Source organism: Fringilla coelebs (genome assembly GCF_963513975.1).
Source record: "Fringilla coelebs genome assembly, chromosome: 12".
NCBI lineage: Eukaryota > Metazoa > Chordata > Aves > Passeriformes > Fringillidae > Fringilla > Fringilla coelebs.
In genome coordinates, this window is record NC_140038.1 from 5839247 (window position 1) to 5847091 (window position 7845).

Sequence of the window (7845 nt, forward strand, 5' to 3'; positions counted from 1 at the left end):
TGCACAGTAGATGGCAGTAAAAGCCCTCACCCATTTAACCAGTTGCTAGCAAAGGGAGTGGTTCCACTGCTGTGGGAGCTTCCCTGGTTGTCCCAGAGTTACTGATCTCAGTTATTAGAGTCTCCTCACCCACATACATTTTTTTGTTTGGTCTTGCTCAGTACAGCAGTCCTCAGAGTATTATTATTTGTCGAGTAAGGTAAGAGCTGCCTGATCTCAGTGTGTGTAGCGCTGCAGTAACAGAGCTGCACTGCCAATCTGCACCTGTAACATTCTGTGCTAGGACAGTCAGAGCCAGCCACAAACCCAGGCACGACCTCCCTAAAGGTACAGAAAGAAGGGCATACTCACAGCTCGAGTTTAACATTTAAATCTTCTCCAAGTTGTTTGGGTTGGTTTGAGTCTTTTCCATAAGGTCAGCTGAGAAACATTAGTCAGGAACAAATCTTTAAGCATGTAAGATATCTTACAAGAGAACCAAGGGAAAGAGCAGGATTAAAAGCAGTGGGTCTTCAGACAGTGAGATCAACACGTTTATTATCAGCTCTGCTTAATTTACTTAATTTTCCTGTGTACTCAGGATGTATCATCTGGGCATTATATACTTTCAATCAAATAGAATATGCAAGTTTTATTGTGCCAACTGTTACTGCCTTAGTTTCAGAAGCTGCATGCAGTCTGACACAGTTCCTAAAAAAACAGGATGGGAATTTGGAAAATATTTTGCATGTTAAAAAAAGGAATGCTGAAAAGACCATGCTGTGGTTACAGATCAGCCAAAGGGCACACACACTTATTTTTCTTCTTTGCAAAAACATTGGTTTTAAAATTCCAGTTTTGTAGTGGTGATTTTCTCATAGTTTTAATTCGGGTCTACTTGAAACTTTTTTGGACCCAGAGGAAAAATAATTTTCACCAGCTGAAAGTATGTAGTGAAGGAACATTTGTGAAATACATCAGTGTAAAAAAAGAGAAAAGCACCATACATACACACTCCCTCCAATGAAAACATGGAGATTTTTAAAAATGTTTTTCCTGAAGTTATTCTACAGGTAACAATCCCTTCTGAGAGAAAACAGCAGAGAGCACTGAACAATTTTGTGCCTAAGAATGCACTCACATTTATCATTAGAATTCAGTTGCTGTGTGTAATCTTTTTACCCTCTCCAGCTTTTCTCCCACTTACTGGGCAGAGGTACAAGACATCATGGAAAATGGTGGTGAGCATCACCACCCAGAGTGCCAGAAGCACCGCTCAGCATCAGAGAGTTTCACTTTCCAGTTGTATCCTTTCAGACTGAAACATATTTCAAAACAAAGAGCCATGGAACAAAAGTATAAAACACTTGAAAGATTAACCATATTAACAAGGTATTGTGAGGCTCATATGCCCAAAGATAGAATTACATTGTGCAGGCACTTGGGAAAGCTTTCTGGCTTGCTCTAGCAAGAGCTCCTCACAACTGGGTGATAACTACCTCTCTTTCCAGCCTTTCTCCCCAGAAATGCAAAGCTTAATGAAATGAACATGGCCCAGAGTCTGAGAGCCAAAACTGTGGCTGTGAGGGCTCTGACAGCCTGACAGTCACTGGTGAGAGAAGTGGGCCAGACAGCTGCATTCAGCCATCCTGCAGTGCCAGCACCAAGTGCCACCTCCACAGCAGGTGTCTACAAGTCAGGACAGATACAGCAGCAGGAGGAAAAACGTGGTTCCAGATTTTCTGTGTGAATCTTCAGGCATACCCTGTCTGAAGAGTACAGTCCTGATTTGCATTTACTCTACTTATCTGTTCTTCTAGATAGAAGACTCTGGATTCTGCTCAGTACCTTGTCTAGCAGTTTTTCCAAGCCATTCAACATTATCTGAAGCCCCAGCATGTATTTTTACCGATATCTACTGCCACAAGCAAAAGGTTCTCTGTAGTTGATGCCAAATACTCACCCAGCTATAAGTGCAGGCTGGTTGCCAGCCCATTTCCCACACATTTACTGCTCTGACCACCCATTCTCATGTGCTTTCACCTACCTGTGCTGCAACTACACCTTCATTTTGCTTTGCAGACACGTTCTGTGCCACTAAAATTGCTCTTCGTGGGAAAGGAGTACAGATAGCTTGAGAAACTGCACAGGCTAGTAAAAAACAGGAAAGGGACTCTTATCAAATTAGTAATGTCTCGGGTATTTGGGTGGAGGCATTTGGCACTGGGCTTGCATATTCTTATGGGACTGAGTCCATGAATACTACAAACTCCATTCCTTTGCTTCATATTTTTCTTCCCAAACTTAGATATATTTCAAAAGAGCCCCTCTAAAGATGTTTAATTACTGTATGTTACACCAATTGCTAAGCAGGTATTTTACTTTATTCCATTTCCATACAGGATAAATCAAGTTAATGACATTTGCACGGGTTTATACTGCAATAGGGTATTTGCAAAAAAGAAAGTAGGTATTTCTTTTGCACCTTTGCAAGCAAGGCTGTGGGAAACAACTAAGAAAATTTAAAAAACTTTGGTGCTGAGGGAAGACAATTGCTTGGGATGAGTGACTTGTCTAATATGCCCTAAGTGTAAGCCAGTTCATCTCTCTTGTGACTTGGAGTAACTCCTCAACTGCTTGAATTGGAAATACTGTCATTTATTTCTTTTACCTTGAACACAACCAGGACCATTTCCTTGTTTTAGATGCTACTTGTACTTTCTGGTGTATAGCAACGTCCATCACACACTTAACTTATAGCTACACCTCAGTGTGATTAACATTACTCAGTAGAACAATTTTACTACCTGCACACTCATCTCAGTGTCTGCACTCAGCTTGGGTTCTTTTCATCCTTTCATCACCAATAAAAGCAACCTGCAGTGTGAAGACAGGCAAGATAAGGACACATCCATCAGAGGAGAGTCAAGCTCAAGGCTTGCTGGTGCTGGAGGGGAGGCTGTGCTCTACTTAGTGGATGACGACATTTTTTCCAAGTGCTGTAATGAAAGCTAACAAGTTCCTACTCGACTTAGTGCCTGGCAAATTTAACCAACAGGTGTGAGTAAAAAGCATTTTTTTTTGTGGGCTGTTGTGTTCTTGTAAATTCTCAACCAGGAAAATAAAATAGAACCAAAGTTAAATCCCCATGTTGTCTGAGAAATACATGTATAACTGATAAGTGACATGCCTGATGTTAGAGAGCAATGTCTTCATTATTGAGGCACAGGCAAAACAGACTTGGGCAAAAGAGGAACTGGGAAAACAGATATTAGGGCTTTCGGGGTTTAAAGCAGTTTGAAAAGGGATTTCTGCCATCTCACACCCTTAATACAGTATGCAGGTGTCCTACTCAGATAAAAAAACAACCTGCTCAGCATCTCTCAACACCAGCTTTTTCTTTAGAACTTGAAATATAACATTGCACTGCTCACTCTGGGCAGCTGTTTGGTTCTTAAACCTATATACCAAATGTCACAGCAGCTAAAGATCCAGCAGCTTTGACACAAGAGAGAACTTTCCATTGTGCAATGGCTATTAAAGCTCAATTCTGCAACACTGAGACTTTGCTCTAATGGAACTGTTTGTTTGACTAAGGCTTAGTCAAACAGGCAGGCCATAGCTGTGTGTGCTCCATATGTGTGTTATGGCCAAAGCTGTGTATGCACCTGGGTGGTTTGGTAAAATGATCTTTAAAACAACTGGGCTGAAATGGCACAAATCCCTACACAATCTGCACTCAATTTAAACTTGGATTTTATCATTTTTCTTTAATGAAATCCAAACTGTTAATAGCTTGTGATTCACAAATACAATGGATCTGGAGCAAACCCTTCCTATCAGTCCTTTTGCCAGCTGTAGTGTTCCTACTGCTGGCAGCACAAAAACTGAAGGAGATGCAGAGGGAGGAGGCAATAACTTAATTGCTCAAAATGACAGTAATGTCTGAATCTCCTGCACACAGACTGATAAGCTCATGTACTTTTCATTCCAATTTATGACAGTAAGTCTCAGCACTGAGCACCTCCCATTGACTAACAGCCAATTTGGGTCCTTAGCTGAGCTGTCTCTTGTATCCACAATCCTTCCCAGCAGTTGTTAATTTCCTGGAAATGCCTTGCCCTCAGATATAGCAGCATGTGAATATAATGAAAGCACACACACACACACACATGTGCTGCATGTTTGCTACCTGCTGACAAGCAGCAAAAAATGGTAGGTTAGCTTTTTTTTTTTTTTTTTTTAAGTGTTGTAATTTCCTGGTTAAGATAATTAATAATGAAGTCCTAGCACAGAGAAATTTTACCCAGATTATGCCTGTGTGGCAAGAACCACTGAAAGGATTTTTACAGAAAAAGTTCCTGCATTCTTTAAACCCAGACAAGGTTGACAAAGAATTCCTGTTACCTAGACCTTAGCAAACATTTTCCCCTGTGGCAAAGGAATGTGGTGGCTGCACAGACATGTGGAGGCTGCAGGAGCAGAACAAAACATAACACAGCAGCATTTAGGGGGAGGATTCATCCCTCTGTAAGATCATCTTTGTGCTCTCTATACTCTCCCCACTGGCCCTTAGCCCCCATGTGCAATTCTATCATCTTGTTTCCCTTCCTATTTTCTCACCTAATTCATGTTCCAGATTTTTTTCTGGACAGCCTGCAGAAATTACATCACCCTTTTATCCTATTTCATGGTCTACATGTGTACAATAAAAAATAAGGAAGTAGCACAGCAATCCAGATTAAGTAGAAAGAAGTCTGGCAGGCTCTTCCTTGCTGGCTGCAAAAAAACCATAATCCTGAAAGCAGAGGAAAGATTCTGAAGCATTTTCCCAGGCTATTTCTCCAAGTAATATTCTTGTCAAGAAAAACATAATAAATTATCCATTGGGCCTGCAAAGAAATGTTCTATTTTTAAACTGGAAACTCACACAGATCTCCATGTTAATATCAATACCAATGTGTCCCAAGTTAGAACAACTTACCAGAGCTTTGTAGTTGCTCCACCCTGACTATTCTTTCACAAACTGTAGGAACACCAGACCTGCATAATTTTTTCCTCAGTGGCACAGCCAACTATCATAGGTGTAGCACTTTGCAGGTTTTAGCCAAGGAAACACTGTTTGCCATGAGCTTTGGCTGTGACAGACCACATGGATTCTTGACATTTCTCTTTGTGTCTCAGGGCAAAGAATGAAAACTACATCAAAGAAAGGAACAATCCCAAGAAGCAGATCATAGTCAGGCTCTGGAAAAGAAAGCATTCAAAATATTTTGCTGGATCATGGCCTTAAACATGTATCAACCCTTTATACCCATGATCCATATAATCTTGCTGTGAAGAATAGAGAAATGTTCTCCCAACCCTGCATGTCAGTGTGTATGACATGTGGTTTTGGCAGCTGCAGATGGCTCTGCAGGACTTGGGGGCTTGGTGTGTCTTTGCTCTTTTTTAATGAAAAAGAGGCTGTTTAATCTTTATCCAGCTATTCCTCAAACCAGCAAAGATACAGGAAGAAGCCAGGGCTGTGGTGTCCTTAAGGTCCATAGCACTCAAATCCAAACTACTATAGAATGTGCTTCTATTTTGGTGCATTGTGAGTCAGGAAATAACAAATGGAAAGGAGTGATGGGGTTTGATGTGTCTGTAAGACTTCTGTCTGCTTCTGTTTCCCATTGTTTCCATCTGGACTATCTGTACTGCTCACTAACTGCTGGCATTGAGGGGCATCCTGCATTTGTAATTCTCAGCTGCAGCTTATGAATTGGCAAGGCTCTGACTTGCAGAAAACTAGATGGGTTTGCAGCTGAAGCCAAGAAGATGATGCAAACTTTTACAGATTCTCTGTAGCTTGGAAAGAACACAACACACACTGAAGACAGTAAGTTATACAGCTTCCTTCTATTAAAAGAGCTATTCCTGTGTGCATTTTCAAAAAATCCTCCATGAAGATAAAAGGCATTATCCTTGGTTCCTCCACTTTGGCCTTTTTGCTGCAATTTCCACCTAATCCTTCATTGATGTTCCTGCTTTATTATTAAAAGAAGCCCACCCAGAGGAACACCTGAAGGAAAAAGTACTCTCTTTTTCTATGTGCTGAGTCATGCAGAGTATTTCCTTCCCCAATTTTAAAATTTAGTTGGCTAATCACTTTTTCTGTCACTAAAGAACATTCCAGCAGTCAGTGACAGCCCAGTGCAAGAGATATTCCTGTGATATTAACAGTATAGTGAAGTTTGACAACCCAGATTTTGAGTATTTAATACACATAATACTTACAGATCCAGAGCTGAGAGGCAGGGCTCTACAGGTGCAGCCTACTGCTTTAGCCTTGCTTCCTAATCAAAGTTCCTGTTCTTTCTTATCTCTCACCCATTCAATAACTCTGGATTGAACTGACTGAACACACAAAACTCTAAAAGATAAAATACATTTCTGCAAGTTTTGTGAACATAAGGAACCATTAAGATAGAATATGCCTCTGGGGGCCATGATGGAAGGAAAGCACATCCTGCAGCAGGCCTTGGACATTATTTGGTATCAGAGATATCCCAAGGAAGAGCAGGAGACAACAAAAATGTCTCTGTATCTGGGAAAAATAATTAATTCCAAGTTTACAGCCAACCATGAGATAGGAATCTACAAGAAGGCAGGTTTTGTCAGTTCTGGTGCTCTCAGAACGACTCATTTCATTGAGAGAAGTCAGGTCAAAAACCAAACCAGACAATTACAGAGCATGGCTGCACAATGAAGATGTATTTCAGACTGCCAAATACGTTTTTGCATTACAAGAAAGGGTGAGTAACTCTCCAAACCAGGACATACATCTTGAAGAATGCTGAACGATGCAGGGTTCTGTGAGTTAACAAATATTTAGTTAAAACAGGCAAAGTAGCTGCAAATTTGCTAGAATGGGGTTAAATCAAGGCTCAACTTGTTTTTACAAGCCAGTGCTTTGTAGCTTCACTGAGTTTTGTCTGATTAGACACCCCATGAGGGGTAGTAGCTTATGAAATATGGTAAAAACAATTTTCCTGCCCCAGCAAATATGCTCTTATTTGTATTTATGTGTCTGTTGCTAGTCAGCAAAAAGGCAGTAGGTGAGATTCATCATGTTCACTGCTCCATTCAGCTCTCCTTGAAACTGGAAAGCTTTTACTTACCTACTATGAAGCTTTAAGGATTCATCTGCAACAGTGCACTTTGGGGAAGTCTACTCTGCCAACAGATTTTTTTCAGATTAATTCTTATCTCCTTGCCTGCACATGCTTGCCCTATAAATGGTGACATGATACCATTAAGAGATATGAAAACCACAGCCTTCTCATATCCTTACACACAGGGAGAGCTGAACTCAGATTCCCCAAACCACAAGGCAGTTTGTGGTCTCCTGAAAAGCAATATAAGCAGCAAACAAAGGGTCTGACCTCACTCAGACCCATTGTTTAGGACTGAAGCACATCCCAAGGGCCCATAGCAGCAATCCAGTGGAGCTGGCAGCACACTCAGCTGTGTAAGACTCATAGCCCAGTGCCAAGAGCTCCTCTGTTCTACTCCTGCACAGCCTCTGACTCTGGGTGGCCCTGGGCCCTACTCCACAAACAATTCCCAGCACAGTACTTTGCTATGGGAAACCCTCCTGACTCCAGCAGTACCAGGGGAAGCCACACATGGATGAGGATTTGAACTCTTAGAGCTCAACTACCTGAGACCTCACCCCTGTGCTAAGCAAGGAAGGAGCAAGAGATTAGAGTGACTTACCTCAGCACTTTGTGCTTGGAATTTTATCTGGCAGTCTCCAGTACAAGCTAAGGCCTTGCAGGAACCTTGTAACATGTATTTTGCTCCCCAATAACAAAAGAGAAA